At 37.5% G+C, this 14,238-nt stretch overlaps 1 long non-coding RNA gene across 12 annotated transcripts in view; it reads right to left on the bottom strand.

Annotated features, from left to right (window-relative positions):
- Window positions 1-2,482, bottom strand: part of LOC125248852 — a 55,024-nt gene extending 52,542 nt beyond the window's left edge. For 9 of the 12 annotated variants that reach the window (XR_007180404.1, XR_007180413.1, XR_007180402.1 and 6 more), the window contains exons 1-2: window positions 2,249-2,482; window positions 1,853-1,966 (exon numbers count right to left, since the gene is read on the bottom strand). This is a non-coding gene — a long non-coding RNA (uncharacterized LOC125248852). Of the gene's footprint in view, window positions 1-1,489; window positions 1,720-1,852; window positions 1,967-2,248 lie in introns of all 12 variants that reach the window. The other 3 variants (XR_007180407.1, XR_007180403.1, XR_007180406.1) reach the window with 3 other exon arrangements.
- Between the last annotated feature and the right edge of the window lie 11,756 nt (window positions 2,483-14,238).

Raw genomic sequence — 14,238 nt, 5'->3', positions numbered from 1 at the left:
TTATATTGTCAACATTTCAAAACATTATTTATGCATCTGTAACCGCTCGACTATTTAACTTTAATAAAGTTTAATCTATAGTTATACATTAGATTACAATTTCTGTACCTGAAAATCTCCTGTTTAAATCTACATAAAAAAAACTAAAAAAAAACACTGTTTATTTCATTTATATATTTGTTCTGTTGTATTTATTTGTGTTATTACTTGTAATTTGATTATTTATTCCTATTTTATTACTTACTGTTTACTTGTTTAACAATATTTAAAATTTAAGGGAGTTAATCTAGTAGCATTTGGTGTCATAACCTTATTTATTAAGATTACATGTATCAAAAACAACAAACATAACTAGGCTTATTTTATAGGCCCTTTTTTTTTTCTTTTACTTTAATTTTTTGTTGTTGTGGGGCCAGTGAACATTTTGGCAAGGCAAGTAAAAAATTTGAGGCATAAAAAATCCTTAGTATTGAGCCCTGCAGTCACTTTGACCAAAAAATGTTATGTTTTTGTTACTTTTTTTTTTTTTTTTTTTTTTTTACTTCATCGGAATGGTATAACACTTGGGTGACTTTTGTGGCACTTGTTATGTGACCACACAAGCGCAAGCGCCATATACTGTCAGGGAGTGAATTTGCACATTCACACTGCGCATCACCAGTGAAAATCGCTTGGGTATGAACACAAAAAAGTCTCAAAAAACGCTGGCGATAAGTGCGTGCAATATTCGTCCCTGTGTGTACAGGCCTTGAGGCTCATTCATTTCACTTTTGGTGTGAAAGGGCCTTAACATTTGCCAAAAATAGAGCTTTTTTGTTATTAAAACAAGCAAGCCCAGTCCAGGTGAGAAAAAGTAACAAAAGTAATGTAATGCATTACTTTTCATAAAAAGTATCTAACGCAATTAGTTACTTTTTTAGGGAGTAACACAATATTGTAATGCATTACTTTTAAAAGTAACATTCCCCAACACTGTCCACCACAATGCAGGGATTAACTGAAAAATAATATACTATTACACTGATTTTACTGGGGAAAAAAAGAAGTTACATTTGAGGTGTTCATGTGACTCCTAAATGAGGATCACCAGAAGGTTGAAACATTTATAGTATTTTGCTCTACAAAAATAACAAGGGGATATTTCGTTATTAATTTTCATTTTGATGACAATCTCAATGTTCAACCAACCAGCTGTAAACCCTCTGCCCTGTCACTATTTGGCCCTCAGGAGAACATGTGCCTCAGATGATGTTTGTGTTTAATTGAAATACTAAATGAAAAGTGTTGCCTACAGAGTTATGACTCATTGTTTTAAATTCTGCACATCTGCAGACAGAATAATTGCGTAGAGACTAAAAGTGCGCCAACAAAATATCGCGCTGTTATGGATTTATGAACGCAATTTCAAGCTGATTGCATTCCAGCCGGTCTCAGAAGAGTGTTTTGTACACAGAAGTGTTGTGCCCCTGAGGTACCCGCTCTCACTTACCTGCTCAACATCTAATGGGCTCCACATTACACACGAGGATGTGTCAATACTGGAACAGATTGTGAGATTAAACGATGAAGGAAATTGAGAGGTGTGAGAGTGGAAGGATACAGCAGGAAACGAATATTTCTTCTTTCCCTCTTTCTTAATGTGTCGCCGTGTCTTTGTGTTAATTTGCTGCTTCAGTGAGACGCTACATCGAAAGCGCCATGTCTAATAACTTCAGCCGCCTTCACGCAAAAAAACACATCAGAGTCACACGCTCAGGTGCCACTCAAATTATCAAAAATAACCTCCACTATTATGCGTCCCTAAATCAGAGGATTTACCAGACATGCAAGACAGGATTGTGAAGCTTTCTACCTGTCTTTGCGGGTAACACTGATGAGAGAGATGTCTTGTTGCTCTCCTGCGTTTCACCTTCCAGGTGTACCTCACGTCGACACTTTCCTGTCTCAAAGACACAACAGAAAGTACCTTTTTGAGAAAAGAAAAAAAAAAAAAAATTAAATAAAGAGCAAATACATTACCAACACATCTTTATTCTCTTCTGTTTCCCTGAGCAAATGATAACTGGGCCGAGCACAGTGACAAACACATGCGCAAAAATGCCACTATAAACATTTTAAGATGCTAATTTCTCTATTATTCAGTAATTAATTATACTTGGTGTTAGTTTTTCAAGGGTACACAAAAAGTATTCGTGAATATATTACTGAGACATTTTAAAATGCAGTATTTCCCATCAATTAACGTTACCTAGACTGGCGGCCGCCATATTGTAATCTGTGCCGCCACTGTTTCACATTCACAATGAACCGAAAATATTTTAAAACTTCTCGAAATAACATAAAAAGATAAACTGCTTTGGCAAAATACATGTCAAATGAACTAAAACCGAATGGCTTATGGCCTTCACAAATCGCAAAAGACCGCGTCTTATTAATTAATTAAATAAGTATACTGTTTGCGCTGCTTGTTTCAAAGCGAAGTATGCACTGCACGTGATCAGCTCTTGATCCGGTGTTTTCCCGCCAAAATAAAAGCTCAACCGCAGTTTCCGTCAAAATAAAAGCTCAAGGGTTTATCTCGACAAAAGTATTGTAATTTCGCTACTGTGTCGTAAAGTAAAATAATATACTTATGAAATATGTATATTATTTACATTTTTTCATTAATTTTCCAGTGCATTTGTTTATATATATGGCGATTACTTACATAGGAATTATAACCAGAGCTACTGAGGTAGTCTCACAAAATCATGTGGGAAACTGGTTTTAAATTGTTTGAAATATTCCTTATGCAACATTAACAATTAAAACTACATTGTTAAAGGGTTAGTTCACCCAAAAATGAAAATTCCGTCATTAATTATTCGCCCTCATGTCGTTCCACACCCGTAGCCTAAGACCTTCGTTCATCTTCAGAACACAAATTAAGATATTTTTGATGAAATCCGAGAAAAAAACTGTATGATGCAGTGGTTCAACCTTAATTTAAAGGTCCTGTTCTTCGTGATCCCATGTTTCAAACATCTGTAAAATTTTAAAGCTCAAAGTTCAATGCCAAACGAGATATTTTATTTAACAGAAGTCGCCTACATCGAACGGCCAGTTTGGACTACATCCCTCTACTTCCTTCTTTAATGACATCACTAAAAAGTTTTTTGACTAACCTCCGCCCACAGGAATACACAAGAGTTGCGTTTGTAGAGTGTGTTTGTCGCCATGTCGTCGAAACGCTGTTATTTTCATCCCGCAGTCCAATCACCTTTGTTTGGCCTTCCCAGGGACGCTGTACTAAGAGATCAATGGTTACAATTTATGTTTAACTCGGTTCCCGAAAATTATAATCCACATGTAAAACTATGTGCAGCACATTTTGCTGAGGACAGCTTCCTCAATCTCAATCAGTTTAATGCCGGATTCGAACAAAGATTATTCTTGAAAGATGGAGCAGAAGCTGCTGTCGAATCACAACACAGGAACCGCTGGCACAATCAGAACTCGTTACGTATTTCTGAAGGAGGGACTTCATAGAACAAGGAAGTCATCAGCCCGTTTTTATGACAGTGGAAACAGCGGTATACAGATAAGTAAATTATGTGAAAAAAACAGTGTTTTTTTTTTTTACACGCGAAACATGAACACATGTTATATTGCACACTATAAACACAATGAAGCGATGAGAATAGGCTACTTATGTGTGGGCAAAAACAAAAACATAATGACTATATTCAATAATATCTTCTCTTTTGTGTCAGTTTCCTACATTGTTTACGTCAAGCGCCTCCAGGTTCTACATCAGAACGACGATTCATTATTAGACGGCTCCTGCGTCAGCATCACACACATGCATCGTACTTTGGCCAATACTGAGCCGGTATTCAGACGTAAACAAGGAAGGCTTCTCTGTGCTTACTGGGTCACCTGCGTAAGGATAATGAAAGGGAAGAGAAGAGATTGTTGAATAAAGTCGTTATTTTTGTTTTGTTTTTGTGCACAAAAAGTATCCTCGTCACTTCATAACATTAAGGTTGAACCACTGCAGTCACTTTAGTACCTTTCTGGACCTTGAAATTGGAGTCATCATACCTCTCTGATTTCATCAAAAATATCTTAATTTGTGTTCTGAAGATGAACGAATGTCTTACGGGTTTGGAACGACTTGAGGGTGAGTAATTAATGACAGAAATTTACATTTTGGGGTAAACTAACCCTTTAAGACCCCAACCTTTCCTTTTGACTCCGGTTTCGAAGTAAATGCAAAGATAAAAAGAGTGACATTTTCCTCACATTAAAGATTGCGGGAAGTGAGGCGAATATGATCTGTCATATCACCAAAGTTTGTGAAATGGATCTACTTTTTCATTCAGTGTTGACATTTTAATGTCAATAAACATCTGTCGATTATTAGTGTGATCAAATACAGAAGGTATTTGGAACACAGCGGTGACTCAATATGACATTTGCTTCACCAAACATGTTTGTTTGCAAATGTGTATGTCATTACAGCTTATCAAACAGTCACAATTAATATATGCGTGTATATTTATTGTCCCTGCTTTATGTACATCAACGTGTGTATGAATGTTTAGTATTTGGCTGGGTAGTCAAATTTTCTGTATAGCACAGCTATATTTACATTTAGTTTAAAATGAATAAATAAAACATGTATATTGCATTTTAATGTCTATGAAAGAAATAATCTAGCATCATTTACTCACTCATATTTCCTAACCTTGACTTTGATCCATAGAACAAAAGGAGTTGTGTCTTTCTATAAAAAAAAAACGTTACAGAACCATAAAGTTAATGCAATTTGTTCACTATAATTCAAATAAACAAATCATTTACTATCATTAAGATGAGATGAAAACACTAACAGATAGTTATCTCTATGTATTATACATATTTGTTAAGATTGTTTGTTCTAGGATCATTAAAATGTTAGGAATACTTGGCGTGATAATGGTTTTCAGGGATTAGAGAGATTAGTTTTGTTTTAATCTTACTGCAACTATAACATTGTCCATTAAATATATAATAGATATTTAATTTATGCCATCTTTCCTCTCCTATTGGAGTCTTCAGGGAATATGATTAAATTACATGTAGCACTTCTATACCCTCCTTTGCTTAATTTAAATCTGAGAGAAATTTGATATAGCTTGATGCTTTACAATTATCAATCAGCATGCGTATAAACATAAATCATTTTTAACAGCAGACTACAGGAAGACTATCGCTTTCTCATTGTCCTTTGTTTTCTGCCTCATTGTAACCCTTTAATTAATAAATTAATTAATGAACCAATGGCTCGTGGGTGTGGGCGGCGCCTCCCACTGTGTGACTGAGCACACATCGTTAATCAGGGCCTTTCCCATTAACCCAGTCAAGTAAGGTCATGCTCAAACAATTACAGCTTGATTAAGAGATGTTCATCAAGGAAATCCCACCTGAAGACAAGCCCAGGCTCGGACCAAATCAGTCTCCGAAACCTCCAACAGGTGGACTTGCAGGTGGATAACCAGTGTGAGGATTGGAAAAACATCTTTCGTTTTGATTCTTTGGCTGAATAGATGTTCTCTTACAAAGAGTTCCTTCAACTTTTATTCAATCTGAAGATAATGTCACAGCCGCTCCGAGATTGGCCTTCTGGTTTCTTTAGGCTGATAAAAGGAAAAGCTGCAGCAAGGGTTCATGGGTAATTACAGCAGTCCTTCAGCTAACCGTAGAAGGATATAGCTTATAAAGACAGCAATGAGTGCCTAGTCGAGCTGACTCTATGAAAAGATGGTAGAGCTGTGAGATAAGAGGAAAAACAAGACCTTGGAGTTAAAAGTGAAATGAAAAGAAAAGACCTCATTTCAATTTATCTGCTTTCCAACAAAAGGAAGAACTGGCCAGTTTGGGAAGCATAAATGTTAAATTAATTTACAGTGATTGGATCTCACTGCAGTACAGATGGCATGGTCCATTAAAACATGATGTTTCTAACCACACACATAAGCAAAGTAATGCTGCTTAGCAACTCGGCAAATACAAAAATGCACTATAAACGTATTCATCAACATAATATTCTGTAAATATTGGAATGAACTCTACTCACCCACTGGTTGAAATAAAATGTCTGTTGAGATTGGTTCAAGTTCCACATGCAGTGGCAAATCCACAAACACACAGTAAATCTGACTGAATGCAGACGATTTCAGTATTTAGATTTGCATGGACGCATGTATTTGGCAGATGATGTTATCCAAAGCAACATGTATTGCATTGAAGATATATATTTTTATACAGCAGTTCTTTCTGGTTCTCGATTCTGATTGGCTGAGAGCCGTGCAATATTTCAGTGATAACAGCACTCTTACCACCATTTGTATCACTCCACTTGAAACGACTGTCATGGTGGCCGAGCAAACCCACTGTATGTTTTACAAATACTATTGTTGTACCACGAACTGTAGTTTTAAGAGTTTTGTAGGCGAGAATATAGTTTAGACCTGAAATATGTGACTCATATTTAATCATAGCAGCTATTTTACCATTTGTTTCGATGTTTTCGGAGATCAGAGCTCCAGGCTGTCAGCGGCCGTTTAGTGCTCGTGTACCTGCTGAGAACAGCTTCATCTCGGCCAGTGCTTCAGAGATTTGCCGCTGTGTCTTATAGTGGTTAAACATGAGATATAATTCATTTTGGGTACATAAAACAGGCAATTTTGGTCTTATTAATCTATTACTTGTTCAGAACAAGTAATAGATTAATAAAACCAAAATTGCCTGTTTTAAGTTACAAGTTGTTCCTGAGCAAATCGAATTGGGCTATGTTAAATTTAATAATTTAATATTAAGGCCGAATCACAGCCGTGCTGATATACAGCCATTTATCTTTCACGGAAACTCGTGACTACTGTTCGAGCTACAGGAATATTTAAATTACACAGTTTGGGTTCTTATCAGTTTCGATTATTACCATTTGGATGTAAATATGACCCTCTCCCTCATGTAAATTAGACTTCATGATGCTAATTTTGTAAGATTTCTCAATATTCAATGCCTAATAACCTATATTTAATTAAAAAAAATATATATAATTTATCATCTCCTAACAAGGCCACATTTTAAGATCTAGCTAGATTAGATTAGTTGGATGCCGGAGAAATGGGCAAGAATAAAGATCTGAGCGACATTGACAAGGGCCAAATTGTTATGGCAAGTGTCTGGATCAGAGTATCTCTGAAACGGCAAGGCTTATTGGTTGTTCCCTGTCAGCAGTGGTGAGAATTCACCAATAATGTACAACAAGTACAACATGTTCCTGGATTACCATCTTTGTTGATCCTATAGCACGGGTGGGGATCCTTTGTTGATCCTGGAGTGCCATTGTCCTGCAGAGTTTAGCTACAACCCGAAAAAGCACACCTGAAGCTAATCAAGGTCTTCAGGATTACTTAAAGGTGCCCTAGAACATTTTTTCACAAGATGTAATATAAGTCTAAGGTGTCCCCTGAATGTGTCTGTGAAGTTTCAGCTCAAAATACCCCATAGACTTTTTTTTAATTAATTTTTTTAACTGCCTATTTTGGGGCATCATTAAATATGCACCAATTCAGGCTGCTTCCCCTTTAAATCGCCGTGCTCCCTGCCCCCTGAGCTCTCGACTATAATACATTGCATAAACAAAGTTCACACAGCTAATATAACCCTCAAAATGGATCTTTACAAAGTGTTCGTCATGCAGCATGTCTAATCGCGTAAGTATGGTGTTTTTTTGGATGTTTACATTTGATTCTGAATGAGATTGATAGTGCTCCGTGACTAACGGCTAATGCTACACTGTTGGAGAGATTTATAAAGAATGAAGTTGTGTTTATGCATTATACAGACTGCAAGTGTTTAAAAAATGAAAATAACGATGGCTCTTGTCTCCGTGAATACAGTAGGAAACGATGGTAACTTTATCCACATTTAACAGTACATTAGCAACATGCTAACGAAACATTTAGAAAGACAATTTACAAATATCACTAAAATTTTTTGCCATTTTTCGCTATTGTCCTTGCTTGCTTACCTAGTCTGATGATTCGGCTGTGCACAGATCCAGACGTTAATACTGGCTTGTCTAATGCCTTGAACATGAGCTGGCATATGCAAATATTGGGGGCGTACATATTAATAATCCTGACTGTTACATAACAGTCGGTGTTATGTTGAGATTCGCCTGTTCTTCGGAGGTCTTTTAAACAAATGAGATTTACATAAGAAGGAGGAAACAATGGAGTTTGAAACTCACTGTATGTCATTTCCATGTACTGAACTCTTGTTGTTCAACTATGCCAAGGTAAATTCAATTTTCGATTCTATGGCACCTTTAAGTTACAGACAGATGAGTGTTTTTTTTTTTTTTTTTTTTTGTTCAGGGTTGGAGCTAAACTCCAAGGATCAACGTTCCCCATCCCTGCCCTAGAGCAACATTCCAATTAACCAATCAGATCTGAGGGACAAGTTTACAGTTTATGTCAAGTTTAGGCTTACAACCAGGGTTAGGTGCTTCTACATCAGTGTCATAAGGGATAACTTATGGGTAGGTTTAGGGGTAGGTATGTGTTTAGGACTGAATTTTCAGACAGGAATGTTGCAAAATATGTTGGCCCAGGAACATGTCTCACTCAGCAAAATCAGGACATGCTCTAGAAGGTCTACTGTGGCACAAGTCAGACAAAATTTTAATGATGGTTATGGGAGGAATATGTCACAACACATTGTGAATCACTCTGCTAACGTCTTGGTGTCAGATACCACAGGTCAACTTCAGAAGTCTTGTAGAGTCCATGCCTTTGAGGGTCGGAGCAGTTTTGGCAGCACACAAAGGACCAGCAGCATAGACGGGTGATCATAATGTTTTGGCTGTGAATATACACAATGTAGTTATCCAGAAATCTCTTTATTTTCTGTGTAGAACTTCAGCTCTGATATGCAGCAGAAACACAGTACTTCAGTCTCTGCAACACTGAAAACCATGAGTGTGTTCACTAAATTCAGCCAAGAGTTCAATCTGCCACATTTACTTCCTGTAAATGTCTGCAATGTGAATTTGTAGGTCTGAGCTCACTTCATGTTTCACGAAAGACAACATTTGCCCAGTTCGCACTTTTGTTCACATGTAAATGTAAATGTATTGCAAGACAAGCCAAGACAGAAACTCAAACCAGAAGTTTAATAATTACTTTGTCTTGACATCCAATCCAGGGAAACGGCAGTTTCAGCAAAACCTGAGGAGACGGATATGGGTCATTGTGCTGTGGTTGACAGCAATCAAAGACAGGAATTAGTTTCCCAGTTAAATGATAAGAAGAGAGGACCATTAACAGTGAGGAAGTGACATAAAGGGGGTTGATGAAGAAGAGCGGCTCAAAGCGAGAAAGAAAAGAGATGGGGGTGAAATGCTAATTTTCTGTGTCTGTTCCGAGCAGCTGGCTTTGGTATGGATGACATGAATGATGAATTGTGCTGTACTGGTACCACAAGCCCCACAGCTTCCATTCCTCATTACTGTGTGTGAGAGAGAATACAAAAAGAGAGGAAAAAACAGCAACAGCAGCCAGGGATGTTTCCTTTAATTAACCCACATACCAGCACTTCTCCAACAACCACAAATGGCAGCACTCTCATGCATTTATCTGCTGCAGTGGGTTTAAATGCAGCACCAACACAATGAAATCAAACACCAAACGTCATGCTCCGTACACACAATTAAAAGTCAATAGTTAAGCATGAGTTCATATCTTATCGCCATGAGGACCAGCGATAAAATGGCGTAGACGGAGTGTTAATGTTGTAACTGTAGAAGGCAATCATTTCCCAAATAAATGGATAAAAAGGGGAAAATACATTTAGGCGAAGCAGGTGAAAAATGAGAAGGAAAAAGCCATGAAATTGGGAGAGAGAGGAAAAGTTGCTTTGCTGGCAAAATAAAAGGGCTAGTCATTATTTTTCAGCCTTGCAGGCTTATACAGCAGTGTGTGCGTAGTTTACTCAAAGGGTCAGAATAAATGAAAACACAAGCCAGGTTATGCCATAAACACAAAAATACTCATTTTTCAGTGAAAACAAAGGCTTGTTTAGGCTGTTTCTTTTTCTCAGTTTTTTCAGTCTCTTTTTCATTCATGGTCTGAAGATATCTCTAAAATGTAGAGCTGAAAATGACAAAACATCACTGCCATCTTTGTGTACAAAAACAAAAAGTGTCATCATTTATATGGCACCAAACAGCATTGGTTTGTGCCTTGTCATTGCAATTAATAAAAAAAAAAACACTTCTTTTATGTTATACAAAAGAAAAACAGTAATGCGAAATGATGACCTATTAGTTTTAGATCATCGTTAGATTCTTTGATAATGTAGATTTGGATTTACTTTAATATTACCAACAAATAGAATCTGTTTTTACCAACTTCCTGTAATGATTTGATCAGTTGACATCTGGATTGCAGATAGAGTGTGCCGTCTTGGGCACCAAAGTAAAATCCGTGCGGCTTGTGGATGTAGAAAATATTAAACATGGACCTAAAACCAGGCAGTCAGAACAAGGGGACTAGTATGCCGTCTTGGGCACCCTAGTAGCGAAAGACACCCTGGATGAATTTCATTCTCGAAAAATGAATAAGTCCAAGCTGGCAGGGTTCGGGTGAAACTCCATGCTCTCCAACCATTCCCCTAGCCCCGGGAGGGTGGCTCATTCCCAGTCAAAGTCAGATCCGTGCGAATAGGTGGTCGTTGCGAGCACAGAGTGGTGTAAAATGGGCCATCACGGTGTTGGGGAGGAGGAGACAAATGTGGACATAGAAAATATTAAACATGGACCGAGAACCAGGCAGTCAGAATGAGGGGACTGGTATGCCTAAGGCTGGAGAGAGTGCGCCATATTGGGCACCCTAGGAGCAAAAGACACCCTGGTGGAATTTCCTCCTCAAAAAAGTCCAAGCTGGCAGGGTTCGGTTGAACCTTTACCATGCAGGGGACAACATGTTCTCACAAACGAAACAAAGTCTAGTCACCTGAATTTGCATATTTGCACGAGTTACACAGATAATTTAGTGGATTTTGCAGGACGAATGTGTCATTTTTTTAATCTCATTCATCAGACCTCTTATCTGACTTCTTAAATATATCTGTCTAAATCACTCTAGGTAAGTAAAGATCCATTTATCTGTCTGTCTGGCCCTGTATAGAATATACAACCCGAATTCTGGAAAAGTTGGGACGTTTTTTACATTTGAATAAAATAAAAGACTCTCAAATCACATGAGCCAAAATTTTATTCACAATAGAACATATATAACATAACAGATGCTTAAACTGAGAAATTTTACAATTTCATTCACAAAATGAGCTCATTTCAAATTTGATGCCTGCTACAGCTCTAGCAACTAAATAAGTTAATTGATCATTTTTATTAGTTATAAAAGAGATGTCTTAGAGAGGCAGAGTATCTCAGAAGTAAAGATGGGAAGAGTGTGTAAAAAGATTGTGGAATACTTTAAAAAATCCTCAACGTCAAATTGCAAAAGGCTTTGCAAATCTCATCATCTACAGTGCATAACATCATCAAAAGATTCAGAGAAACTGTGCATAAGGGACAAGGCCGAAAACCTTTATTGGATGCCCGTGGTCTTCGGGCTCTCAGACGACACTGCAACACTCATCGGCATGATTGTGTCAATGACATTACTAAGTGGGCCCAGGAATACTTCCAGAAACCACTGTCGGTAAACACAATCCGCCGTGCCATCTGCAGATGCCAACTAAAGCTCTATCATGCAAAAAGGAAGCAATATGTGAACATGGTCCAGAAGCGCCGTCGTGTCCTTTGGGCCAAGACTCATTTAAAATGGACTGATTTAAAGTGGAAAAGTGTTCTATGGTCAGACAAGTCCAAATTTTACATTCTTTTTGGAAATCACGGACGCCGTGTTCTTCGGGCTAAAGAGGAGGGAAACCTTCCAGCATTTTATCAGCGTTCAGTTCAAAAGCCAGCATCTCTGATGGTATGGGGGTGCATATGTACATATAGTATGGGCAGCTTGCATGTTTTGGAAGGCACTATGAATGCTGAAAGGTATGTTAAGGTTTTAGAGCACCATTAAAAATATGTCAAAGACAACCACAAACTCTTAAGCAGTTGGAAATCTATATCAGGCAAGAATGGGACCAAATTCCAACACCAAAACTCCAGAAACTCAAACCGTTTTGAAAAGAAGAGGCAATGCTACACCATGGTAAACATGCCCACGTCCCAACTATTTTGAGACCTGTAGAAGGCATCAAATTTGAAATGAGCTCATTTTGTGCATAAAATTGTAAAATTTCTCAGTTTAAACATTTGTTATGTTATCTATGTTCTATTGTGTATAAAATATTGGCTCATGTGAAAGTCTTTTGTTTTCATTTTATTCAGTTTTAAAAAATGTCCCAACTTTTCCAGAATTCAGGTTGTATATCAAATGAACATTTCCTTCAAAACGTTCCAGTTTTTATAGTACATAATCTATATTTCTGGAAAAAACAGGTAGGCTATTAAAGTACAGATGGAAAGGGAGACAGACTAAGAGCACATGACATCACAAAACAGTATGTGTGCCATCTCTGGAAAGGATTGATGACTTTTGTCGCCGTTTCTGTATTTATCATCCTTTTGTTGCCTTTCTGTTGAGAAAGCAGCGGGAGGTTGCGCATACAAATGATAAAAAATGATCCGAGCATCTCAAATTCAGCCGATTCAGCCCGTGAAAACAAAGCCTTGGTGTGAAATGAAGTAAATGTGCGGGAAATCGAGGAGAAACACGCCACAAATCTTTATGCATTTTTCACAATATACCTTTATTATCTTAATAAATACAAAAAAACAACAACACTGTGATGTTTAAAGAAACAAGTATTAAAAAAGACACTAAAATGCATTAGACATTAGAAATATCAATATTAATTTTGGTATGTTCTGTAAGTGACATCTTTGTCTTATGGACATTTAGTGTACCGGCACGTTTTCAGATGGAAGAGAAAAGGAATGGAAATCCACTGTCGACAGGGCCAAAAAGGAAGAGAGAGCATAGCAATTCATCAGGTACAAGGGGTGGAGAAACGTTTCAATAGCGAACATGGAATGAACTCTCTTACGTGAGGATGCATATGAATATATACATTTATATACACCCACATCAACACCACCGATATAGATGTAAAATCACCTGAGATACTCGTTCGCACCTCATTATTCCAAACAGCTGGACACTAGCGTTGAAATGATGTGAATTCCGAGAGAAAGACGTAGACGGGACGTCGGCCCGGTCTGGGAGACCTCTCCTCAGTAACGTTGTACAAAAACGAAGACGGAAATAACGAAAGAAAACAGTCATTTCACCAGTAACTCCTGAAGATTCCACAGTAAAAAATATCCTTTTTTGAGCAGCCTTTTGTACATTTTGTTTTTATAATATATTTATATAATGTAAAATTTCATCAAGCAAAAACAACCAACTGGACTGTTCGGTAAACGTACTGTATGCAGTGGCCGAAGACAGTGGAAACGTTTTCTGGAGGTCTGATTGACGTTTTACAGCACATACCGAGGATGTGGAAAAATCTTAGCGATCATGTGACAGATATTGCCGTATTTTTGCAAAGGCAAAATGTTACTGGCTGTAGCTCGATACAGTCATTTTGAAACTTCCGCATGTGATTACAGGACGGATATCTGAATCAAGATACCAATGAATGTGGATTTGTTTATGGATCCTAGTGATTCAGTGCCCTGCATAGGTAAAGTAGAACTTGAAAACAAGGCTTTGGGACATCGTCAGAAATACAAAAAACAAGATACATTAAGTGCTCAACAAAAAATCGAAATTAAGTTACCTGACTTGATTCTCCACTCGTGATCTGAGACGTACGCAGAATCTCAAGACAAGCACGGGATCTTGACGTCTACAAGACCTCTAGAGTAAGGCAGAAGCCTTACGGGAAGGCAGGGGCGTTGTAGTCTTGTTCATATGGCTTTTAAATTACTCAGGTTTCAAGTGCTTGTAACCAAATTTTGAGTGGAGATCAAAAAATTAAAAAAAGCCCAATTATCTTGCAAGTGAAAGAACTATTCATCTCCAAACATTAGCCATGTTGGTGTCTATTAATTTTGCTATGCTCAGATGGACCAAATTAAATAGCCAAAATACTAAATGCAAAACAAAAGCA

The sequence above is a fragment of the Megalobrama amblycephala genome, linkage group LG16, assembly GCF_018812025.1.
Source record: "Megalobrama amblycephala isolate DHTTF-2021 linkage group LG16, ASM1881202v1, whole genome shotgun sequence".
In the NCBI taxonomy this organism is placed as follows: Eukaryota; Metazoa; Chordata; class Actinopteri; order Cypriniformes; family Xenocyprididae; genus Megalobrama; species Megalobrama amblycephala.
The sequence above is the reverse complement of the archived record's forward strand: the minus strand, read 5'-3'. Positions and strand labels throughout refer to the sequence as shown.